Source organism: Canis aureus, chromosome 4 (genome assembly GCF_053574225.1).
Source record: "Canis aureus isolate CA01 chromosome 4, VMU_Caureus_v.1.0, whole genome shotgun sequence".
Classification (NCBI taxonomy): domain Eukaryota; kingdom Metazoa; phylum Chordata; class Mammalia; order Carnivora; family Canidae; genus Canis; species Canis aureus.
Genome location: NC_135614.1, coordinates 75571660 through 75598231, shown reverse-complemented (window position 1 = coordinate 75598231; position 26572 = coordinate 75571660). Strand labels below are relative to the sequence as shown.

General features: G+C 47.4%; 1 long non-coding RNA gene across 9 annotated transcripts in view; it reads left to right on the top strand.

The window, feature by feature from the left end:
- LOC144313022 (uncharacterized) overlaps nt 1-25967 on the top strand; it is a 74463-nt gene extending 48496 nt beyond the window's left edge. The window contains exons 1-7 of one of the 9 annotated variants that reach the window (XR_013378687.1): nt 11387-12540; nt 12734-12892; nt 13269-13828; nt 14571-14885; nt 15721-15925; nt 16355-16456; nt 25184-25967. This is a non-coding gene — a long non-coding RNA (uncharacterized LOC144313022). The other 8 variants (XR_013378689.1, XR_013378692.1, XR_013378690.1 and 5 more) reach the window with 8 other exon arrangements.
- The last annotated feature ends 605 nt before the right edge of the window (nt 25968-26572 follow it).

Here is a 26572-nt window from a genome sequence, read left to right as displayed (position 1 = left end):
TCCTCTCTAGCATAAAAATCCTTCTGAAACCCCTCTTTTCCTTACTTCTCCCCAACTCCCAAATATATAATCAGCCACCTCTCACAACCCCCGGGCAGCAGCTCCTTCAGCCCATGGGTCCTGTCCCTGTGCTTTAATAAAACCATCAGTATGCACCAAAGACATCTCAAGAATTCTTTCTTGGTGGTCGGCTCCGGACCTCTCCTCACCAAACCTCACCTACATTCCAAAACTACATCATTCGCAGATGACTGAGTGTGTGTGTTCCTGGACCATACAGAACGGGCTCAGATGAAAGACTTCTGAAACTTCTGAAACCTGCCTCCTCTGCATTATGAGTTAATAGTCATTTATGAATAGTTTAATTTTAACTTGGTGCCATTGTGCTGTGTTGTACTTCTCATGCGGTAAGCATTTAATTCATGAAAGGTGAGTATCTGAACAGTGCCCTTGTGTTTGCAGTCTCATTTTGTCTTTGCTCTCCATCTCTAACAGACCCATTTATCTAAATATCTTGAGATAAATCTTCACGACTTCGAAGATGCTCCAAGCAGAAGAGGGAAAGACACCATCTCCTTGAGACCACCTGCCCTGGAGATCGGAGGCTAGATGGGGAGGACTAATCAGAGGAGCAGATGGAGACCCCCAGGGAGTAGGACCCTCCCCTCAGGAACCCAAGGGGAAACACTGACTTCTTCTCAACTGGAGAGAAGGCTCCAAGGCACTCAGGCTCCAAGGGCACTCTCATGGAAGAAAGTCAAATACGGAGAATGGGAGGCTTTCAGGAAAGCTCAGGGGGAAGGGCAGTCAGTGTTTGGTCACTGTATTTATGGACTCTATCCCTGTATTTATGAGATTTCCAAACAAAGAGCTGATTCAGTGAGCTGAGGTAAAAACCAGTTAAAACAGTTAAACGTTATTTAGAGCTGCATGAACTGCCAGTGGACTGAACTCCACACATTTTGATATTAAATATATCCGTTATGATTCAAAGATATTTATAGGCTCCACAATGTGGCAGGCGGAGATGCCAGGCCCTGAGGAGGCAGTGGCAAACTGAAGTCCCGGCCTATCGTGTCCAAATGGAAGATCCCCTGTGTGTGCCTGCCTATGTGAGTGATGTGTGTGTGTGTGTGTGTGTGCAAGCATCGACCTGACCTCTTTTGTTTCCTTAGGATGCACAGCCTAACACTTCTACTTCCCCCACTATCCGAATTCCCTTTATATCTTTGAAGTGTTTGCATATTTAACCTCCTAAACATGAGAACTCCTGCATTCTCTGTGCCACAAAATAATGCTGCCCTAAACTGTCCTGTGTTTCTTTGGGCTCAACCACAATGTTGAATTACCCAGTTCATAGAGCATATGCTCATCGGCGGTCTTGTTGTAAACAAACATCTCCACCACAGGTGAGCTGGAAGCTGAAAAAAAAAAAAGTTCAGTCTGGAATTGCTCAAATTGGTGAATTTTCATAGACCAGGGTGGGAGCCGCCGCGCAACAATTGGAAAATGGTTTCGTGGGACTTGAAGGTGGCTTTGTTGGGCAACAGCGTCCTCTGTTGGTTTCTCTAAGGAAAACAGGCAGCGTTTCCATTGAGGGCTCCTTTTAAGAAAGAGCTGTCTGCTAACGTCCGGGTGGAGAAAATGCCAGTAGTTTGTTCAGAGGCATTTATCAGCGTGTTTGTCTGCAGGGTGCTCTCCTATTAACCCAACACCGGTGACAGCCACACCATCCCCTTCAGAGCCTGCCTTCCTCAGGGTGTTATTCTCAGGCAGCTCGGGATTCCCAGCCAGGACGCTTCCCTGTCCTCCTTCCATCCATATTGCTACCTCTCTATCTTCTCAGCCCTGTGGTCCCAAGCCTTGAGCTTCTGTAAGATCATTGTGCTAAGGGACTAATGGTTACAAACAATATTAAGGAGGCTTCCCCAACCCTCCCTGACCCCACCCCATTATCATTCCAAGGGTACTAATCGTCATCTTCTTTTAAAAAAAATTTATTTATTAGAGAGAGAGAGCACATGAGCAGAGGGAGGGGCAGAGGGAGAGGGAGAAACAGACTCCTCACTGACCAAGGAGCTGGACATGGTGCTTAGTCCAGGACCCTGAGATGATGACCTGAGCCAAAGGCAGACGTCTAGCCAACTGAGCCACCCAGACGCCCCTAATGGTCCCCTTCTTCAGATGATGACCCAATCTTTGTTGTCTGGCCAGAGGCTCTCAGTAGGAAAGATATTTCATGCCTGGAAGAAAGGAGGGAGCTATCCTACATATCAGTGGACCAAAGAGGGAAATGCTTCTAGAAAGCTTCCTCAAATCAAAACTGTAGGTAGCAATGACAGGGGCATGAGCATTTCAGAAAAAAAAAAATCTTGCTAAGAGTCAGAGATTCCTTTTTCAGAACACTTCCATGGTGCCATTTCTGGAGGGTTCGCAGTGCTCTCTGATACGTCATCATGATATAACATGTCTTCAAGAGCTACGCAAACCTGGCCTGACCAAGTTCCATTTCATTGAGTGAAATCATTCTCCAACTCAAAACTCAGCATAACTCTGTTGAAATGTGTAAGTGCCCTGCCTGTATTATGAGAGACTTGCTCTTAAAACTTCTCTGTAACCTCAGGATTTCCCAGGCCCTGCACTGCTAGGGATCAGCAGCTGACCGCCATCCAGGGAGTATGCTGTGCAGATGTCTCCTTGCTGGGGTGATGTGAAGACTAGCGCAAGGAGAGAGGCCACAGCCTGCTTAAACATTTCAGACAATATGCCACAGTTCATTTTCGTGGTTGGATTACTCCATAGCTGCCCTTCAGCATCTTCATCTGAAGTCCATAAATGGAAACTGTTTTCCCACTTTTTTGTGACTCAGGGAACCTGAACTCTAATTTAAAAATGAATAAGTAAGTGAAAGGAGGCAGGACTAGGAAACTGTGTAAAATTTTTTTCAAACTTATTCATATTCACTTGATGTTATTTTCCTCCATTTCTTACTTGGCCAGCAAATTCTAACCCAGAGTAGCTTGGGCGATGTCATAAGGGCCCTAGAATAGAAAGTAACACCATTAAACTCCTTTAGAATTTGTGCCATTTCTACCCTGCTGTCAAAATCAGTCTTTACTTGTACATTGCTAGCTTGAATGTCCCTTTTCTGTTCTGGGATCCCACCCAGAATACCGTGGGCCACTTAGTAGTCGTGTTTCTTTAGTATCCTCTGGCCTGTGACAATTCTTTGACCTTTCCTTGTCGTTCACAACCATGACAGTTTTGGAGAGTACTAGTCAGGCATTTTGCAGGATACTTTTCCTTTTGGGTTTGTCTACTGTTTTTCTCAAAACCAGACTGGGGTTATAGGTTTGGGGGAAAAATACCCAAGAGGTGTCATACCTTTCAAGGTGGTTGATTTGGCACAGGCTTATGGTACATCCTGCCACATTGTTGGATTCTTTCATTTTTTTGTGTTGGTACAAGCATTGATTATTTAGTTTCCAGGTATATCATCATGTCAGCTACACAAAAGGACAGTTTTACTTCTTCTTTTCCAATCCTCATGCCTCTAATTGTTTTCCTTCCCTTCTCTGACATATCTTTCTCTATCTCTTTTTCCCTAAAGCCATCTCCTCTGAGGCTCTGGTCCCCTCACTGTCCCAGGTCTTCCAGGTCCCCCTCTCCCCACAGTGGCAGGATTTTCCTCTTCCAGATCTTCTCCCCACAGGCCTTCCTGAATTATCTCTGTTGTAATTGGGTGCTTATTGCTCTTTTTATGATTTGGAGTTTGTGATAGACTTGTCTCCTAGTGATGCTACAGGTTTGGGGCACGTGTGATTTTGTTTGTATTCCATGTTGATTTTATGGCTTGGGGGAAAGATACGTGGAGACTTCAGACTCACGCGGCCACCGTCACCCAAAAGCCCATCAGAACTCTTCTAGAAATTGTTTAATGGTCTTTGATTTACTGGCTTCTGTATTCTGTAAACAGTTCAAAATGGCTTAACTGAACGGAGGTCTACATCACAGCCATGTGTAGGTAGGAAGGCAACTTCCTTCAGCTGATTTCTGACAATGGGTGGCTCTCATGGCCTGGCAGAAAATTTTTAATGGGAGATACTAGAGCCTCGGTTTGGTCTACAGCCTTTCAGAGTGCAGCAGGTAACAACGCTCTGCTGCATAACAAAGATCCCGTGTTTCCAGTCCGCAGTGTCTGAATCCTCACTGCCCTCTTCTTCACCACTTCCAATAAGCCATTATCAATAGATTGCTCTCCGCAACATGCAAAAAGCCCTTCCCAGGGGTCAAATGCTGTATTAGACAAGATAGGGATGTACTTCTTTTTCATATAAAGTAAGTCTGGAGATAAACAGTATGGGGTTGGCATGGCAGCTCATTAATGATCAAAAACCCAGAAAACTTCTGTCTTGATGCTCTGCTATCTTCAGCAAAATCTTCCAGCTCTCTGTTCAGAACGGTTCCTTGAGCTTCAGCCATCACACTCATATTCCAGCTACTCAGACAAGGTTGCAAATAAAAGTAGAATTGAGTCATAGGATCCTACTGGCAGAAAAGGCTGGGAAATTCTATATGTATTCTTTATTCTGTGATTTCATCTGACAGCTAAAAACTTGGAGGTATCATTCTAAAGAAGTGGGGAATGGGTGTAGGGAAACCAGAACAGAAGCATGAACTTTTAACCCAATGTTTATTGTGCAAGCTGCATAGCTCAATCCCGTGAAAGTTATCGCAATTCCTGCCTGGAGATTATAGGAATGGGGTTGGGCAATTGCTTTATGATTATGATGATTTCATTATAAAAATATTTTTCATTACTCTATAGCTCACTAACACATTGATTTAAATACTTGCAGTTTCTAGAGGGGCTGGGAGACCCTAGAATTATAAAGCTACTGTATTGCTTTACCTCTTCAATTTGAGGCCTTTTTAGAAACCCTGTTTGTGGAATAGGTAATCTTTCACACCTTCCTTATTTTATGTAGCATCTTTCTACTATTTTGAATTTCTCCAGAGAAGAGCAAGATACAGAATACTGAGCTTCTCTTAGTTCTGTATGCAGATTCTAATATGTTGCATAACCACTAGATGGCGAGTGTGTCCATGTTGCTAGAAATCCTTTGCTCCTGGACCAAGCTGGGTATTTTGGAGAAAAGTTCAAGACCAAATCTCTTTAAGGAAGTAATGCAATGAGAGTGAATCTCAGTCCCCAAGCTCTGAGGTGTGAGAAATACTAAATGTCTTTATTTTCTATAACTCAGTCTATGTGCTGCTTCAAGATCCAAGGAAAATTAAACTTCATTCTTGGGGCTGCTCCCTCTTCTACTCATCCCCAGAAGAGGGCAAAGGACCAAGGTTTTGGGTTCCACCAACACACTGGGGGCCCCGGCTGGCATTGGTCATCTGTCCACACTGAGGATCACGGAGATGCCCTTTGTTCCAGTTCCCGTGACCCCACTTGGCCACCCACTGTCTTGTTTGTGCCACCTTTGGAATGACAGTGGCTCCGGAAGGATGGGAACCCAGGAGCCTGGATGAATCTCTCTGATGCCCCACAGGACTCATCCCTCTGAATTCCTTTCACATCCCCAGGACACTGTCAGGGACCAGCACATGAATATTTGTTATCCACAGGACCCCAGGACCTCTGGTTGTCCTAGGCTGGGCTTGAAACCCACCCCCGCCTCCAGGCTTCCCTCAGAGGCTCTTTCTCTCTCGAGTCCCTTCTCCTCAATGGATTCAGGCATTTGGAAACAAATCTCAGAGGAGCTGGTCTGTAGGCAACACCTGCTTTCAACCTGCGATAAACCTTCCTTTAAGCAAGGAAGCACCACCCCACTATTTTCTAAAGAAATAAATATAAACTTACAACCCCTAAGTAAGTAGCCTGCCGCACCAACTAAACATGCTCCGTAACCAGCTGGCAATATATGCGTCCCTAAAATAACTTCCAAAGCAAATCAAGATAATAAAAGCTGCTCCTTCCTAAAAAACGCCTTCCTTTGCCGCCTTCCCTCTGTATGCCACCTCTGTGACATTCCTCAGCAAGGATGAACAAATCTCAACTCTGCAGACCAGATTTATCAGCAAGTGACCGATCCCAGGAACTGATCCCACTTCTGCAGAGAGGTAGCAGAGTGAAACTTTGCACAAACCATGTTTCAATTCACCTTAGCAAACATCCACTGAGGCTGGAGGTTGAAGAGGTCTGGCATGTTTATGTGGAGGACTGAGAGGGAAAGTCCCCAGAGAATATGTCCCTGGCATATGTCCCTGTCGGATTTAGTGTCACACCCTTCTGAGATATCGATCTTTCAGGCCTGGTTGGAGCAGCAGGAGAGAGAGCACTGGCTGCACTGGGAGCAAGCTGCACACCCCTGTCTCTCCTTCCTGCCTGTCGTGAGCTGAACTGTGTCCTTCTGAAAGGCACACGTTGAAGCCCTAACCAGCTGAGAATGGGACTGTATGTGGAGATAAGAGCCTTGAAGGGCTAGTTAAGTTAAAATGAGGCTGTTAAGGGTAGGCCCGAATCCAATATGACTCGTGTCCTTTTTTTAAAAAAAAAGAAAAAAGAAAAAAAATATTTTATCCATTTATTTGAGAGAGAGAGAGAGAGAGAGAGAGCACAAGCAGGGGGAGCAGCAGGCAGAGGGAGAGGGAGAAGCAGGCCCGCCCTGAGCAGGGAACCCACGCGAGGCTCCATCCAGGGCCCCAGGATCACGCCCTGAGCCGAAGGCAGACCTTAACCGACTGAGCCCCCAGGCGCCCGTGGCTGGTGACCAGAAGAGGACATCTGATGTGCAGAGTCACCGGGGAGCACGCACACAGAGGAAAGGCTACGTGAGGACACAGAGGGAGGGCGGGCGGCCTGCGCCGAGGAGGGAGGCCTGGGGAAAGCCAGACTCCCCGCACCTTCATCTTGGACGCGGCCTCCAGAACTGGGGGGCGGGAAGTTTCTGCTGTGTGAGCCCCCCTAGTCTGTGGTACTCGGTGCCGGCAGCCCGCACACCGCCCAGGCCCACGCGGCTCTGGCAGGATGAGCGGCGGGAACCCGGGAAGCCAGCACGTCCCGCCCCAGCAGGCTCCTCAGCTGCAGAAACGTAGGACGCGGGGAGCCTTCTGGTCGCCGGACCTTAGGGTTCTGACCACGGGACAGATACACAAGGATTACATGATCCTGAGACTTTGGGCTGGGCCGCCGCTCTCTCAGGGTAACCAGCCATCGGCCGGGCCTGCAGGGCACCTCCTCAGAGGCGCGGGCCGCCACGAGTCTGCAAAGTGGCTTTGAGGAACAGGGACAGGAGCAGGGGGCCGCCCTCTCTGCCCATTTAACCAAAACAGCCGATTTAATGGAGCGGGTTAATACTCCCTGAGCCAAGCCCTTTCCTCAGCCCTCCCCGGGGGTTAACTCGTCTAAGGCGCACACAGGAGGCTCCCGACATCGCGCAGGAGGCGCCGCACGCCCTGGCAGCGCACTGGGCTCCTGGTGTCGGACGGGGCCGCCAGGTCGCGGCCACTCTGGCCCTCGCGCTCCCGGACGCTGACTCCATGCGACGTGCACGCGAGGGGGCACAAGGTCTTGGGAGAAGGAGGGTCCAGGAGATTGTGGACAAGCAGATGTGAGGAGGAAAAGCCTTCCACCACCTGGGGCCAGGTTTCTTTCTTTCTTTTCTTTCTTTCTTTCTTTCTTTCTTTCTTTCTTTCTTTCTTTCTTTCTTTCTTTCTTTCTTTCTTCTTTCTTTCTTTCTTTCTTTCTTTCTTTCTTTCTTTCTTTTCTTCTTTCTTTCTTCTTTCCTTCTTTTTTTTAATTGGAATTCAATTTGCCAACATATAGCACAACACCCAGTGCTCATCCCGCCAAGTGCCCCCCTCAGTGCCCGTCACCCAGTCACCCCCACCCCCCGCCCTCCTCCCCTTCCACCACCCCTAGTTCGTTTCCCAGAGTTAGGAGTCTTTACGTTCTGTCTCCCTTTCTGATATTTCCCACACATTTCTTCTCCCTTCCCTTATATTCTCTTTCACTATTATTTATATTCCCCAAATGAATGAGAACATATAATGTTTGTCCTTCTCCGATTGACTTACTTCACTCAGCATAATCCCTCCAGTTCCATCCACGTCGAAGCAAATGGTGGGTATTTGTCATTTCTAATGGCTGAGGAATATTCCATCGTATACATAAACCACATCTCCTTTATCCATTCATCTTTCGATGGACACGGAGGCTCCTTCCACAGTTTGGCTATTGTGGCCATTGCTGCTAGAAACATCGGGGTGCAAGTGTCCCAGCGTTTCATTGCATCTGTATCTTTGGGGTAAATCCCCAACAGTGCAATTGCTGGGTCTAGGGCAGGTCTATTTTTAACTCTTTGAGGAACCTCCACACAGTTTTCCAGAGCGGCTGCACCAGGTCACATTCCCACAGTGCAAGAGGGTTCCCCTTTCTCCGCATCCTCTCCAACATTTGTGGTTTCCTGTCTTGTTAATGTTCCCCATTCTCACCGGTGTGAGGTGGTATCTCATTGTGGTTTTGATTTGTATTTCCCTGATGGCCAGTGATGCGGAGCATTTTCTTCATGTGCTTATTGGCCATGTCTATGTCTTCCTCTGTTAAGTTTCTGTTCATGTCTTTTGTGGGGCCAGGTTTCGATAGAGAAGATGCTAGAAGCAATGCAAGGGGATTGTCGATAGGCTATCGCTTAAGTGATGTCTTAGGTGGGCAAGCCTTGGTTGTCTGCTTACGATCGGTTGAGCTTAGGTTTCCATTTCTTAACCTTGAGGCATTTACAGGCCTCAGTTTGGGTTGGCTCACCTAGGCTGCGAAGGCACAAGAGCCACCTCAGCCTAATGGCCTCTTGATTTCGCTAACAGGACAGTTTGAAGCAAAGACACCATGACGGCAGACAGCAGGAGTTGTCCCAACAACATTGGGTGAGGGGCACAGAAGTAGAGAATCTGGTGAGACAGGGGCTCGGAAAGATTGGGCCCAGTTTTGGAGGCCTCTAAGCCCAGCCAGCCAGGAGTGAGCAGATGCCATGCTCCGAGCAGGGGACGGACACAATCACCCTGTTGCAGGCACATTGGTGTGTTGCTTGCACATTGGCTCTTTTCTTTATCTTCATAAGGACCTGGGGGCTCTTTCTGCCTGTGCATAGGCATTGCTCATGGTGACAGCTTAGGATCATGGCCAGTGACACGCAGATGGGATCAGCTGGAACCAATACGGTCAGTGAGGATGTCAGTGTAGGGAGTCACCTGAGCGTAGAGAAAGGACTGGGGTGGAATGAAATGGTGAGAACAAGATGTGATTTGAGACCAAGAGGGCAAAGCAGTGGGGTTTAAATGGTTTGAGAGAGTTAAGGAGAAAAAGAAAGTAGCCAGAGTGGCCTGGCCACAGTAACAATCTGCAGAATGAATAGGATAGGACACAAAGGAAAGTCTAACTTGCTGTTACCTTCCATTAAAGACCTGGGTTCTGTTCCTATAGAAACCGCTGTAGCCCATTTGGGACTTAACGAGCTTCCCACAGGCTGCCATCCTTTACCCCATTTCTGAGAAGCCACTTGAGATCATTTGTCGAGGCCCCATGTGACTCTGGAAAGGCCGGCCATCTGCTGCTCAGCCCCGGCTCGCCCACAGCTGCCTCTGTGAGCTGGGGAACCCCTCTTCTCCCAGCCTCTGTGATCCTAGCCTAGGGGGGATTCTGAGGGAAGGAAGGAGTGGGCCGGGGGGGGGGGGGTGGCTTGGGGTCGGATACACGTTCTTGCAGGTCCTTCCATCATCCTGGCAGAGAGCGCCCAGCAAAACCCAACTGACACGCTGGGAAGGTACAAAGAGGCTTTCAGCACATCCACTGGTGAGGCCTTCCCTCTGCAGGGGCTCGGAGGCCAGACAATAGACGCTGTTTCGCTGCAGCTGTCAACCTCTTTCCCAACTTTGCCATGAGTCAGAGGCTTTGTGTTCATAACCATTGTTCTTCTTTGAGCTTCTACGGGTTAATTCAAAAACACACTCTAGGCTGTTTGGTAACATTTTTCCTGCCCCGAACAAAAGAAGATTCATGCTAGATAACTGAGTTCATTTGCCAGCAAGAGGACTGATACAAAAAACTCAAGTAAATTTAACAGGGAAAAAAAAAATCAGGATGATTCACGTGAGGAAGTAAAACTTTGGTTCAAGTGCTGAGCTTGGCCTCTGATAGTGGTGATAATGGGGCTCATCACTATCCTGTGACTCAGTTCCCTTTTCTGTAAAATGAGGGGCTTGACCAAGGGGCTTTTATAATTACTTGTGAGCAATGCCCATTCTTGCCCTCAGAACTCTAGTATAAAAAAAAACAGGTATTTGCTCATGTGGAATTTAAGAAACAAAACAGATGAACATAGGGGAGGGGAAGGAAAAATAAGATGAAAACAGAGAGGGAGACAAGCCATAAGAGACTCTTAATCATAGGAAACAGACTGAGGGTCACTGGGTGGGAGGGACTGCGGAGATGGGGTACCTGGGTGATGGGCATGAAGGAGGGCACTTGATGGAGTGGGCACTGGGTGTTATAGGCAACTGACGAATCACTAAATTCTACCTCTGAGACTAATAATACACTATACATTAGTTAAATTGAATTGGAATAAAAAACACAGATGTACTATATGTTGGCAAATTGAACACCAATACAAAAATAAATTTATAAAAATTAAAAAAATTCACCTGCTTAAAAAAAACACAGATGTAAAAATACAGTATAAATTTGTGTACATAAATAACTCCAAATATTCACCAGATTAATACAGAAGAGTTAGACAAGGCTATCTGTGTGTTTATTTTGGTTGCACTTTATCTCAAAGATCCTGACTGGTACACATTAAGTGTTTGCACATCCTAGTCTCTCTTTCTTTCTTTTTCTTTTTCTTTTTCTTTTTCTTTTTCTTTTTCTTTTTCTTTTTCTTTTTCTTTTTCTTTTTCTTTCTTTTTCTTTTTCTTTTTCTTTTTCTTTTTCTTTTTCTTTTTCTTTTCTCTTTTGCCTTGTTTTGTTTTCAATAATTGACCGATCTACTCAGGTTAGTCCTTAACCAGGGCAGAGCAGGTTCTAATCTGAGGTCATCGAGACAAACCAAACCCCAAAACCAGCTCACCAGGCAGTAGAAGCTCATGCATTTGAGTGCATCAGTAATTTTGAATATGCATTTTCGTAGCACTTTTAATGACAAGTTAAATATATTTCTAAAGTGAAGTTGGAATAAAACATTGGAACAGTTCTTCAAAACCTTCTGGGTTCAGAAAGCACTCTGAAACCGAGGGCTAGATGTTCCTTAAGACGCCTCAAAGTCCGAGGGTCTGTTCCCTGCCTCTTCTCCTGGCCGCCCGCCCCACCTTTATAAACTCTACAAATATTTTTGAGATCTTATTGTGAATTGGGCATCGTTATAGGCCTGTGAGCCACTTCAGTGAATCTTCCCAAATACATACACAAACCCTGCAAGAGGACGTCACCCTTACACTTCCAATTGTTTATTTTGTTTGTAGCTTTGAAACGGTTCCAGTTTATACCACATCAGACACATACTAGTTCTTTTCTAAGTGACTGAGTTCCTCAGTCAGTTACCAGTTCCAGGGCTATAGCACAACACCAAGGATAATCCATCAACCTGTTAGCAGGCAACTGCTGAAGGTGAGAGGCCCATTTATGCCCCCCCCACCCCCGCAATGTCATTGGTTGGTTACATTCAGGGAATAGCTCTATAGTCAGCAAGGTTCCCGCCACACTCAGTCTTTCTTCCTGTAGTTTTAGGAAGCACATGGGTTAAAGTAAACTACTGACGTTGGGTCTGTTTTGTATCCCTTCAAGATGCTCTAAATGAGATTGTAGTTTTATTTTGTTTTTATTTTTTATTTTTTTTAAAGATTTTATTTATTTATTCATGAGAGGCACAGAAAGAGAGAGAAGCAGAGACATAGGTGGAAGGAGAAGCAGGCTCCATGCAGGGAGCCTGATGTGGGACTTGATCCTGGGACTCCAGTATCACACCCTGGGCCAAAGGCAGGCGCCATACCGCTGAGTCACCAGGCATCCCATATTTTGTTTTGTTTTTAAATGATGCCTCATTCAAAAAACCTGAGAGTCCTCTCAAAATGCTCCAAAGGCTGACCAATGGAAGAGTGGCCTCTGTAAATCTGAAGAATAAGTCATTTTCAAAGAAATCAGTTCTGTTAAAAGCCATCTGTCCCAGAAGGCCCATCCCTCTTGGAGGGAGAACATGAAATTCTCCAGATTCTAAGAGAATGTCAGTGGGGATTCAGATGATGTCATTCAGGTTCTGTGATGGATTGTCTTAAGGATGAAGTTATTACCCAAGAGCAGGAATAAGAAAGTAGAATAGATAAACCTGAGAGTCCTCGTCTAACAGGTGGCACTGTCTTTGTCTTTTTTTTTTTTTTCACCATAAGCACCACATGGGATGTGGAGCTGGTGTAGGACTGTCCTTTCATGAGATGCGGTTCAGATCCACTCTTGGGAACAAACTCCTCTAAGTGGAGACGGTGCGTATCTAACAGTGGAGACGCGGACAGGGGCGAGGGGGAGGCAAGCAGTTCTGTGACCGTCCCTGCCACGACACTGCTAAGAGAATCAAAACGTTAAGCAGACAATGTGAAGCGCTCCCAAATTCATGAAAGCACTGTCTTATTTATTTTATTTATTCCTAATAGTTTGCATCTTATTTCATGCTTCCAGAAGCTTAGAAGGAACGCGCGACCTTGGAGAGTATGTCAAGTTCGCATCCTTGTCCACCAGGGGGCGCGCAAATCCCAGGAGGAGCTGCCCTCCAAGAGCCCTTAGGTGGCTTTGACCCCCGGGAGGAGGATGGACGCGGGGGCTGCAGGTGGGCTGCAGGTGGGCAAGAAGAACCACGGGCCAGATCGGAGCGCGGCTCTGGAAGCAGCCGCGTCCAGGGCTGGGCCCCCCGTCCTGCAGCCCCGTCCCCTGGTTGCACAAAAAAAAAAAAAAAAAAAAAAAACGAGCGGACGTTTGCACCGACTCCCAGGGGTGCGGGGCGGGGGCGGGGGTGGGGGTGGGGGGCTTGCATCCTCTAGCTCCGCCCCTCGACGCCCCCGGGACCCAGTCTGACCCCCCTGCTCCGCGGCCCGGACCGCACAGGTTCGCCTACAGCTCTCGCGTCTCGCCCAGAATGAACCCCGCAGGTGTTCCAACGCTTCGCGAATTAGCGGGGGCTGTGCACTAAGTTAGGGCTCTTCCTTTTCTGTTGCAGGTTCCAGAACCGACTCTGGGTAGTGTTCCCTGAGAAGCCCCTCAGGATCAGTGCAGCCAGCGGCTGGGATTCGGGGCGAGGGTCCCTGGTTCTCCTACGACAAGGCCTGCGGTGCAGATGGGTGACTCCCCTTTCTGTGTCTCTCGGTTCCAGGTGTCATCTTCCTGCAGAGACCCTGAGCACCCACCCCTGCGCCAGTCAGCCATGGGCAGGGGTCTTGTGTCACCTAACGCAGTGGTGGCTGCTGAGTCGCACCCCAGAGAAGCGGACTCCAGTTCCCTTATTCTGATCTCTCCTCCAACAAGGACCACTTGCGCTGTCCCTTTGCACTGTGGCATCAACTCCTGAGGCTGGATCTGGCCACACACGGCGGAGGACACCACCCTCCAGTTCTGGACTCCATGCTTCTGTTATTCTGACCTAAGATGGCAAGCTTTTTTGGATTCGCATTACTCTTCACCACTGATGTTAAGTTACCTCACCTCCATGTCCTACTCCATTCTGTCTGGTGACTTAAATGCCAGGTTTTATCCCCAGGATTTTCATTTGTGACATCTGAGGTATTGTACCTGCCTGCCAAAATGTCTGGCATTTTGACTGTATCGCCCCTTCGAGGAGAATTATGCCAATACTATTTTTGGCTATTAGCAAAGTCTGGTTTTGTTTCAGAAACTGAGTTTGGCAGGAGAGTAAGGTGATGGAATCACTGAGCTACCCGGAGAAATTGTAGAAAAGGTGTCAGACACCTGGTAGTAGCGCTTCTAGGAATTTATTGTACAAAAATGATCAGAGCTATTAACAGAGAAATGAATACTTAGATTTTTTCCCTCATTATTTATAATAGCAAAAAACCCCATTAGAAACCCATTTATTGTCTAATAATAAGGGCATGCCTAAATTCATAGATTCTTTCAATAAAATACTTTGGCACCAGTAAAAGACCTCTTCAAGATATAGGAAAATATATGTCAGGTAATATTTATATAATCTATATAAATTTAGCAGAGACTTAAGTGTTCTCAATAATGCTTTTGAGATTTTTCTTTTCAATAGAAAATAAACTGAAAAAAAATACACTAAAGTGACCTGTGTCTTCTCTCTGGGTGATGACCCTTTGCTGATGCTGTTTTATTCTTTATGCTATTTTAGACATTTTTTTTTCCACTCTTACAGTGAGCATGTACTTCTTACTAGAAAAGTCTTTAAAAGAAAGTGTATTTCACGACATTTTCGGCTCTTGACTGTTGATAAATCCTTTGTGTTAATTAGGTCTGAAGAAATGTTGTTCTTTTGTACTGTCAGGAAGCACGGATTTCCTTCACTTGGCCCCCCTCACATCTCCTTGACAGTGGAACCACCCCGTATGCGATCAGGAAAACGTCCTGTTGAGCCAACCGGCTACCTGAAGACCATCAGGGAAGACAGCGCTGAAGCTCCGTGTCTCCACCATCCTAGCAATCAAATGGGCACCATCCTAAGCTGGGGAATCTGCTGTGTCAGCTCCTCAGAGTCCAGGTGTAGGGCCAGCGCCTGGCATTACGCTTTGTGTTGCTGAGGCCTCCATTTCAGCGGCCTCCAACTTGAGTAACCATACCGCCACTTGAGTACAACCAGCAGGTAGGTGTCCCACCCATGAGGTTCCCCTTGTAGAAAGCTCTGGGGAACCCAGATAACTGACCACTTGAGTGACCCTGCTTTTCCTGGCTAGTGTCCTGATTTCTGCTGTTACATTTTAAATTCACCAAGAAAGACTGAAACCTTAGGCATCCCACCCTTGACCCCCATAAAGGCAGAACCGAGGTTTGTGCTTTCTCTCTCTATTTCTCCCCAAAATCTCACTGTGTGGCCCTAGGCATGCTGTGCATCATCCAGGATTTGTGAGTAGTAAACCTGGTCTTTTTAGAGTTCCCGGATGGTTGCTGTGAGGGGTGTCCTGCGATCGTAATAAGAACCACAAGTGCCTTCCAGCCCCAACACTGGCTCTGCTTGGCGGGGGAAAGTTCTGTGGAGGCCCTCACAGGGGTAAGGGCCCCGCGCACGTCCCTGGGTGTTCCTAGACCAGAGCAGCACTACCTGGAGGCTGAGATTGGCAGGAAACACCCTGTCATGGGTACCCGCAGGCTCAGCCGTGCTCATTTTCTGAGTTTATCATGGAAGCAGCAGAAAAAAACCCAGCATCCAGGCCTTGGGTTAGGTGGACCTGAAATGACATCGCAGGTCAGCTCTAGGAGTCTGCGTGCAGGGAATGAACCCCGGATGCCATGGAGATGCAAGGGTTTCTGCCCTTGCTCATCACAGAAGAGAGCTTTGCCTCAGTTTCCCTACCACTGTCACTTTACTTCCATACTAAGGTTGGCCCTCGGGGCCCAAGCCTCTTTGGCAGGTGTCCTGTCACCTCATTCAGGTATTGCCAGTGGCTCCATTTTCTCCTCACTTTTCTCTCCCTACCAAGGCTCCCCAAGATCACCCTGAGCCAGCAGTGCCTGCCCCCAGGACATCCTCCTTGTCTGTGCTCCGCCAGACTGAGCCGTCCGGTTGCCGCCCCTTTTCCTGCTTTCATGTGTCTCATCTGAGTTTTCTCCTCCTGACTTGTCTATGAAATCAAGACCCAAGACATCTTCCACCCTGTCCCATGCTCCCTATGAAATTGTGACCAGGTATGGTGGGCACACGTGGCACAGGCAGCCATGAGGTGGCGGGGGGCGGGGGAGAGGAAGGGGACATCTTCAAATGTATTTTTTGTTATAAGAGCAGAAAGTAAAAATTATAACCCTTGCACTTAGAAATAACTTTCACTCCCTAATATCTTTTTTTCTAGTCTTTTTTGTTGCTAGGGCATTTTTTAAAAGATTTTATTTATTTGAGAGAGAGAGAGAACAAGTGGGGGGAGCAGCAGAGGGAGAGGGAGAAGCAGACTCCCCGCTGAGCAGGGAGCCCGATGGGGGGCTTGGTCCCAGGACGTGGGAATGATCATGGCCTGGGCCAGAGGCAGACGCTCAACCCACTGAACCCACCCAGATGCCCCCGTTGTTATGTCATGTTTACGATGGTTGAAACTGTACAGTGTTTTGTGTGTTTTTTTGTAGAGTTTGAAACTATTTCAAGCACCCTGGAATGACCCCCTGCTTTGCTCTTCCCCCTTCCTCCCCTGCTCCCCGCATGTCCCCTTCTGATTGCCAGTAATTAAGGTGAGCTCGGGCCAGAGGAGCGGAGGTACAACCAGCACCCCGGTTATCCCCATTACTAATCGTGGTTCCTTCCTCCTGTTGACTCATCCGGGCCACGACCTCCTTTCGGGGAGGGAGCCAGGGACTAGCATCCGTTGCCTTTTGCAGATGAGGAAACTATAGGCAAGGAGCTTCCAGGCTTGCCTGTGGTGACACAGGTAGCGGCAGGCCGGGCTGACACCGGAGCCAAGCCTTCAAAGCCCACTGTTCTGTTGCCGCCGCAAGCACCGGGGCTGTGGCATTTGACAACGATCTCCTCGGGGTCTGATTTCAAGTGGGGCAAAGTGGTGGCAGGTGAATGGGGCCAGAAACAAAGGGACAGGGCAGCAAGGAGACAGCAGCCCGGGAGCCGCCCGCTGGGCCCAGGCCCGGCTTCCTGGAGGCGCTCCAGGGAGCGGCCTGTTGCCCCACCGGACGGTTCGCCTTCCTCCTCTCAGGTACAGGCTTGGTTTCAAGGCATCTGCGCCTTCCCGGGGGGCAGTGGTTGGAGGGCGGCCACGAGGCCCACCCGGGAGGGCAGGCCTGGCCTCCCTCTGGGCTTTGGGCGGGAGGGTGGGGCGGGGCGAGGATCCCACCGCATGAAGGATACCATGGGGAGTCCCAGGGCTCCCGTGGGAGGGGGGGTGTCCACGGAGGCAGTCCTCAGGCTCCCGGCCATTCTCCTGCAAGCCCCTCCCAGACCTTCTCCTTGGGTTTCTAAGTGACTCTTCATTCCCTTTCTCTGAAAAGAAGAAAGAGTGCACTTAATTGCCCCCCTATCAGTGTCCACCCTCTGGGGGCTCTGTGTGTCCTGGCTGGGTCCCTGGCCAGGCCAGTGAGGCCGACCCCACCCTGGGACGGGGCAGCCGGGCGGCTTCGCTGCACACGGCCTGGACGCTCCCGTGGGCCCTGCAGTGGCCCGTCCATCTCTTATTCCACAGACTAATAAAGTCGGCGGGGTCCTGGGGGACTTCATTCTGCTGCCAAGCCTTTTCCCTACCTTCAAAATGCCCCCCCCCCAACTCTGTGGGATGCCCCCATATGAAACGAAGTTTATCTGAAGTGCCAACAAAGGCTAGACCCAGAAATGGTCTGATCTGGGGCGACTAATAAGGTTTACTATTTCACGATAAGGAAGCATGTAACCTAATGCAGCACTTAAATAATTGGCGTGACTTCGAGGTCATAATACTCTGCCCAGGAAGGGAGGGAGATAAACTTCCAGCTCAACAGGCAGGTGAATGTTCCTTTACATTCTGGAAGCTCATTGTAAGGAGAACGGGCCACTTAAAGGAAACTTGTGTAAAATCTGATTTTAAGCTGCAGCTTTTCTGCGTCTCCAAAAGTTAATATTATCCATATACATAAAGATGTACATCACACGTTAATTCTCTCTTAAGGAGGATGATCCTTTTCTCTGAGTTTCTGTGCTTTGCAATTTAGTTAGACGCTGTAATGAATTTCTTTGGTGAGTGGATGATGATAATAAAGAATAACCTGCTCTTTTGAAGATACTCTAAGGTGATTAAAAAGTTGACAATTTTGGGCAGCCCGGGTGGCTCAGCGGTTTAGCGCCGACTTCAGCCCAGGGCGTGATCCTGGAGTCTGGGGATCGAGTCCCAAGTCGGGCTCCCTGCATGGAGCCTGCTTCTCCCTCTGCCTGTGTCTCTGCCTCTCTCTCTCTCTATGTGTCTCTCATGAATAAATAAGTAAAATCCTAAAAAAAAAAAGTTGACAATCCTGTTAGTTACCCATATTTGTTTTTAAATTTTATTATTCTAATATTTGTAAAATATTATTCTAAAATTTGTAAATATTTGTAAATCTAAATAGTCAGCTGAATATGTAACTGCCTCCTACTATAGGAAATCACCCCCTCTAATGCACACAAACACACACACAAAATCGGGAACAGCAACTCCATCTGCCATGACACCAGGCTCTGTCTGTGACCCCACCAGATCCCAGGCGCTATATCTGGAGCACAGCTGCCAAATCCACTGCAATTCAAACAGGAATGCTGGGGGACACCCGGAGAGGTGGTGGGCGCCAGAGTCAGCAGAGCCAAGCTTGGCTCCTACAAGAGGTTGAGAGGGGATGTGCTCAGACTCCCCCCATTTGTAGGAGGCAGTCTGCTGGCGAGGCAGGCATTTCGGCATGGCATCATGAGCAGCCCTGCTGTGGCAGGTACCTGATGGCTTAAGAGAGGCAAAGCCTAAACTCCTCACCACCCACATAACCTTGGATCTTGAACTGTACTGGAACCCAGAAAGAATTCCTGCTGGCCCCATGTGCCAGATATGGATCGCTGGGCAACACATCGTCCCCCAGTGTAGTGGTTACAACTATTTATCTGCTAAAGGTTCTGGGGTTAGCAGAGTGTGCTAGGTTCGCCTGGCACCCCTTGGTGGCCTCACTTGGGGTCACTCTCGTGAGGCAGAACTCGTCCTGTTGTTTGGCTGGGGCGGGTCCAAAATGCCCTTCCTCGTGTGTCTGGCAGTTGGAACTGGAAAAAGAAATTCCACTTGCCTCGAACTTTCTCCATAATGATTTGCAAGGCCAGAAGTCAGTAGAGCAATGTCTTCCAAGTTTTAATTAGAAAAAAAAAAGTGACCTAAAAATAAGACTATGGAAAAATGTTTTTAAATGTATAAGAAGTCACAGACTATGGCTTCTCTTTCTGTTTTTTTTATTATTATTTAAAATCAATTAATTAGCATATAGTGCATTTTTAGTTTCAGAGGTAGAATTTACTGATTCATTAATTGCATATAACACCCAGTGCTCATTATATCAGGTGCCCTCCTTAATACCCATCACCCAGTTACTCCACCCTCCTCTCCTCTCTTCCAGCAACCCTCAGTTTTTTTCTACAGTTAAGAATCTCTTATAGTTTGTCTCCCTCTCTGATTTTGTCCTATTTTATTTTTTCCTCTCTTCCCCTGTGTTCATCTGTTTTGTTTCTTAAATTCCACATATGAGTGAAATCATAATTGCTTTCTCTGATTGATTTATTTCATTTACACATGCTGTCTTTGAATGAACCACTCCAAGGTGAAGATTGGCCAACTTTTATGGGCTGACCGGTGTCCCTCTCCACCGCCAATTATTCATATGTTTAAGTCCTTAAACCCAAAATCTCAGAGTGTGACTGGATTTGGAGACAGGGTCTTTCAAGAGGTAACTAAGTTAAAATAAGATCACTAGAGTGGACACTAATTCAATATGACTGGTGTCCTTATAAGAAGAGGAAATTTGGACATAGACAGGCACAGAGAAAAGACCGTGTGAAGACACAGGGGGAATACGGGTTGTGTACAAGCCAAGGAGGGAGGCCTCAGGAGGAACCAACCCCTGAAGACACCTCAACCTTGGACTTCTAACCATCAGGATTGTGAGGAAATTAATTTCGATTGTTTAAGACACCTAGTGTGTGGTACTTTGTTATGGTAGCCCTAGAAAAAATAGTACACAATGGAGATCACTAAAATTAATGAAAAAGGAAATGGGTTGAGCCATTTCATTAAACGGCTAAGTTAAACACAAATGTGGGTAATATGCTACAGGCTGTCAGAATGTTTGTAAGCATATGAATCTGACCCCAGGGAACTTGGGTTTCAGTTGTGTCCAGGCCTCCAAGTAACTGCTACATTGGACTACCAGGTTGGGTTCTCTGGGCCACACTTCGCTCCATGGTAATGAATTACTTTCAAGGTAGTTTCCAGAGAGTCCTAGACATAGAGTGAGGGTCTCAGGGACTACCAAGAAGCTAAGGAGATGAGTCTGTGGGGTCTGAGCTCTTCATCACTTCACAGTCAGCCTCCTGGGCTTCTCAGTAGGATCTCACTGGAAGGGGGTTTGCTGTGGCTAAAAAAATAAAAATTAAAAAAAATTAAAAAGCCTGAACACCAGTGAACTGGATCATTTCTGAGTTCCCTTCCAAGTCAAAAAGCTATTAGCAGTTCAAGGTTTGTTTCATCCCATTAGCCTTAAGAGAATGTAAGGACTTATTGATAACTTATACGAGATTTGGCTGAAAGTGAGGGTCTAAACCACTCCTGCTTCCAGCCAAGACCCACCAAAGAGGCAGGAAGCCAAGTCTGGTTCTTTCTTTCTCAGGAGGGGCTGGCTGTGAGAAATGGATGCTATTCTCCTGAGAAGGGAGAGATGACCAAAGGAGCTGAATGGAGAGTGAATCCGGGGAGCAGGCTACCTGGCTCTGGGGTGGTGTCAGGGGAAGAGCTCCGAGTGACCGCCAGGCCTTATGGGCAGGAATAGACTCCACTGGAGGCATTTGTGCCAAAGCAAATGTTGGTCATTGTCACTCCTCTTCCTGTTCCTCAGCTCGTGGCTTGGTTCTCACAACCAAGTGGGGCCAGAAATTGTCTTTAATAAAGAGACAAACCGCAAACAGCTTCTAAACAGTTGCCCTAGAATTTTCCCTCAAAACTATCCTTAAAGAGCCTCATGGAAGGTGACATCCCCTACATAATACGTACCATCACATGTTAAACTTTTTTTTCTTAAGATTTTATTTATTTATTTGACACAGAGAGAGAGACAGCACAAGCAGGGGGTGCAGCAGGGGGAGAGGGAGAAGCAGGCTCCCCACAGAGCAGGGAGCCAGATGTGGGGCTCCATCCCAGGACCCTGGGATCAGGACAGGAGCCCTAGGCCGATGCTTGGCCGACTGAGTCACCCAGGCATCCCCACGTTTTACTTTTTCAGGGGTGGAAGTGTTTTCTCTCCTCGGAAACTCTGGAGTGTTCTAAGGTGTGCAGTGTGTGGGCCGAAGGAGGGAGGGACAGATGGCAGGGCGACGATTATCGGAGGAGAGAGACGGACAGAATGTTCCCCTTCCAGGAAATTGCAGACCAGTTCCCAGACCACCAAGAGCTTGCAAACAAACCGTTCATAAAGAGGCTTCCAGCTGGGCCGAGCAGGAAAGGGGAAACCCTGCTGCCATGCAGCAAGGGGAAGCAGACAAACTCGCGGTTGCCTGTGGACGGGGAGGCCCGGCCTGACGGTCTTCACTGCGCAGCCTGGAGGCCTCCTCAGTGGCGGTGGCAGACGGGCCAAGATCCGGCCCTGGAAGCAGCCAGAGCCACCCAGGCCTATGTTACTGGGCCCTGCTGGCTCCTGGGACACCCAGGTTGGACAAGCATTAGTAGAGCAGCCAGTGGCCTGAGACCCCACAGCACAACTTGGATGCACATTCATGATTTAAGAGCCTTGCTTGCCTCCGAAAGGGAACAGAAGGCAGCTGGCCCACAAAGCTGCCGGAGTTTGGGGTCTGGAAAAATCCTCTTCAGAGGGAGTCAGAACGGTCCCAAGTGGTGATGGGGCCAGAGCTCAGGCCAGCCAGGAAGCAGCTGTCCCCAGGGTGGTGGGGTCAGCAGGCAAGACACCTAATCCATGCTACAGCTTTCTGACCGGGTGGGAGGGTGCACCTGGGTGCCACCCAGAAGCTCATTTCCATTTCTGGGGCTATCTTAGACCTAGCAGCCTCTGTAGCCGGGAAGCAAGTGGAGGCCACTTGGGGGGTGGTCCATGCGGCAACCTCACTCTGTTGTGGATGATTTGTTCCAACAGACTACAGGGACGGGTTTTAACTCCCTGCTGTGTCAGAGACTTCTGCTCAGTATTTTCTGGAAACCTGTGCTCTTGTAATGCACTAGTTTTGGTAACCAGGTTATTCCACTCCTCTCCTCCCCCACATAGAACATCACTCCATTATTCATTTATGCGCTTATTCATTCAACAAATATTTAATGCCCACTAGAGGTAAGACGACAGCAATCATCACACCAATGACGGCATGGTCTGGCATCGTGCTAGCCACTGTAGCATGAGAGCAGATGTGGCCACTGTCTTCATGGAGTGTGTCATATGGCTGAGGAAGGGTATGCTATTTCTTTTTTAAACTTAACACTCCCACAGTCCCTTGTATGTACAGGCCCTGGTTCTAGGCATCTTACAAATATTGACGCATTTAATCCTCCTCACAATCCCATGAGGTAGGAAAAATTAATATCCCTGTTTTACAGATGAGGAAACCGAGGCACCAGGACATTAGAGTAACCTGCTCAGGACCACACAGCTAGGAAGGGCTTATATCTGGGTGGTCTGGCTCTAGCACCTGGAAATCTTACACCAGGCTGCCTCGTCAGCAGATAAAGATAAATCGGTAGACTGTATAGGAATGAAGAGTGTGCTCTATGCTCAGAAAGAGCATTGGTTGTGGGGGGAAGGGTGCAGGATGGATTTTTCACACATGTTGGGAGTTGGCCTGGACTTCTCTGAAGAGGTAACAGAAAGGGGGAGTCTGTTCCAAGCAAGGAAAATGGCAAAAGCAAGGACCCTTGAGTGAGAAAAGCCTTAGTGAATTCACAGGTCTCTGAAAGAAGTGGCTGCTGTCAGAGGAAGGTGGTGAGCAGCAGAGGGGTGGCTGTCGTAGAGATGAGGTTAGAAGGTGGGCAGAGTCGGGCCATAGGCAGTTTTGTTAGGTGGCTCTCAGGGTAAGATAGAAGAAGCAGGGGCAGCCCCGGTGGCGCAGCAGTTTAATGCCACCTGCAGCCCAGGGTGTGATCCTGGAGACCCAGGATCAAGTTCCATGTCGGGCTCCCTGCATGGAGCCTGCTTCTCCCTCTGCCTGTGTCTCTGCCTCTCTCTCTCTCTCTCTCTCTCTGTGGTATCTCTCATGAATAAATAAATGAAATCTTAAAAAAAAAAAAAAGAAGAAGAAGGAGCTGTCTTTAATAAAACAGGCATATGATGTAGAATGATCATGGAAGGAAGCTGCATGCTTTCATTTTGCAAAGGGCCCCTTTGCACATTTCATATATATTTGATCCTCCCAAACATCGAGGAAAGAGAGTAAAGTTAAGTCCTTTGTGACACCAACTACCACACTCCTCCCTCATACCCATTCCCCCTCCTTCGTTTCTGCTAGCAGAGCCTCAACTCTGTTCTGGGAGGCCATGGGTCTAGGCCCACGCAGGCACCCCTGTCCTAACCCAGCCTGTGGGCACGAGTGGCCACGTACACCGTCCTGGCAGATGAGTCATCAGGGGAAATCTGCTGGGGGCTCTGGGAAGCCTTTGGTTTTTCCCAGTAAGAGGCATAAACTTGAGGCCATCACCACTTCCCCTTCCCCTCTACCCTGAAGGGACACAATGTCTGTAGCTGCAAGGGCCATCGAGGAACAGTGATGCAATAGCATAGAAGAAAAGCCACGAGACTCTGAGAAGCTGGCCCTGAACCAGTGCCAGCGCAGCCCCAGCTAGACTTACCACGACAGAACTGCAACACTCGGGTGAATACAGATGTGCTTACAGCTTTAGCCCTAAATGACAACAAGAGGACAGACTTAAGAACTGAAAACAACACAATTCTGGTCTCATTCACTGAAGCAAAGCCTTCTATTGTCATCATTTAAGAATTGTCGAGTGTCCAAATTTGTTGAGATGAGAATAAGATAAAATACGTTAATAGATGGGATTGTGTACAATCACAGATCTATGTTTATGGGGGAACTGAAGAGTGGAATTTAAAGCAAGTTGCTTGAATTATATGAAGTCTGGATGGTGGAATGAGCACCATGTTCATGTTTCTAAGCTTCGGTGTTTCCTTCAGAGATTAAAAAAAACCAGATAATATTATTTCCACCATAGATTATACATATTACTGTAGAAGATCAACCTAATGATTTGCCCAACATGAGTCATTTGGTAGCATTTTGGGGATTTTTACCATATCCACCAACAGAAGTCATAAAAAGTGAAGCAGCTTCCATGCAGAATGCTAGTTAGACAGAAGTTGCATTAAACACTTCTTCCATAAGCAACTATGTAGGATATCCACTTGGTCTAAAGCTGACATGCCATGAGGAAGCTCAACTCACACAGAGAGGTCATGACCCGCCCCCCGAGTCCCGGGATGGAGTCCCACGTCAGGTACCCCGCAGGGAGCCTGCCTCTCTTCTGCCTATGTCTCTGCCTCTCTCTGTGTCTCAAATAAATAAATAAATAAATAAATAAATAAATAAAATCTTAAAGAAAAAAGGAAAACAAGAATAAATTAGTGTCATTTTGAAGATCAGATGAAGTCATACAGTCAAAGTTCTCAGTATGCCTAAAAGGTGGGTTTTGCTATTATTTTCATTATATTTTTTAAATTCTCATTAAATTGGTTCCCTTTTCTAGTATATCCCATGTCAGCTCTTATCACCTTAGGCTACATTTTTAAAAAATATTTATTTATTTGAGAGAGAGATTGAGGGAGAGCACAGAGGGAGAGTGAAAGGGAGCAGCAGACTCCCCACCGAGCAGGGAGCCTTATGTGAGGCTCAATCTGAGGACCCTGAGTTCATGACCTGAGCTGAAGGCAGATGCTTAACTGACTGAGCCACCTGGGCACCACATTTGGCTAAACATTAAAAAAAAAAAAAAGAAAGAAAGAAAGAAAGAAAGAAAGAAAGAAAGAAAGAAAGAAAGAAAGAAAGAAAGAAAGAAAGAAAAGTTTCAATTCCTTTCTATTTTACTATTTTTTTCTGGCTTTATTGAGATATAATTGATACAAAGTATACAACACAGTGTTGTTAACTATAGTCATACCTCTATAGATTAGTATCTCTAGAACTTATTCATCTTTCGTAGCTGAAACTTTGTACCCTTTGACCAATATCTCCCCTTTTCCCTCTCCCCCCAGCCCCTGGCAACCACCATTCTACTCTCTTCTATGAGTTTGACTCTTTTAGCTCATAATAGCCAAAATGTGGAAACAACCTAAATGTCCATGCATGGGTGAATGGATAAATATAATGCAGCATGTGCATACACAATGGAATATTATTCAGCCTTTAAAAAGAAGAAAAAAAAAGCCATTTTGCAACATGGACAAATATGGGGGATATAAAGTCAGACACAGACGAATACTGCACAATCTCCCTTATACGTGGAATCTAAAATAGTCATCAACTATAATCAGTTGTCAAGTCCTGTCGATTCTACTTCCATAGTTTCCATTGTCCCTTCACTCTCAAAGCCAGATAAAGAGTGAGCAAGGAGGAAGTTCCCCATGGACACTACTCAAGTGGAAAATAAACACCATGGAGATGATGGAGAAGCTGGTATTTACCAGAGGAGGGTGCTGAACATTGCTGGAAGGAGTGCTTGGATCAGTCGGTGATGCGCTCACGTGATAAGTTCTCATCAAAAGATCGAGAGTCATAAGGTTTTGAGTAACTTCAGCCTCACCTATTTAAGGGAACAACTTGCCTGGTTTTATTCTTTTTTCACCTACCTGTGATCTGGAACATGAGTGTGCCTCAGTCTGACTTTGACCGTGAAGAGGAAAGACTCTAAGGATGGTGGAAAAATAAAACAGAGGAAACCTGGCTCCCTGAATGACCTCGTGAAGCAGGTTGTCCTCCAGCTCAGACACACCAGATAACTATGTAAGACAGAAATAAACTTCTCTCTGATTTTCCAGAGTCCCTGTGTTATAGTTGTTGTGCTGAGTAATGCAGGCCTCCCTCTGGCCTGCTCCTTCCATTGGCTGGAGCAGGATGGGCAGAGAGCAGGGCAGGGAGGAAGACAAACCACTCTCTCAGATGTAGTGCTGGCTGGTCAATATTACCCCCGAGTAGAAGGTGTGCACACATCTAGACAGATGGCCTGAAACAGCCTCCCAGAGCACCCTCACCCCAGCAGGGAGCAGGGGCCATGCAGTAATGCCATGTTCCCCAAAGGAGCCCAGGAGTAGCTGAGGGGATGCCAAGGAGCCTGTGGGTGGCCACTCGAGGTCTCATGGGAGTAAGAAGAAGGAGGCAGACAGCAGACATGGTGTAGAGCAATGTATGGGCCAACCTGAAATGCAGATATAATCCCAGGGTGAGAGTAGGAAATCTGAAAGGACAGAGATTTTCTTCTACCCAAAGGGATCAGGACTTAAAAAATAAAATAAGGCCAAGTATAGAAGCAGGAGGAAAGGTGACTTTCTGGCACACACAGCTGAGATTTGGATGCACTGCAACAATTATAAAAGGGCTAGCAGTCATTCGTGGGAAGTGGACTATGTGCCAGAGCCTGTCCATGA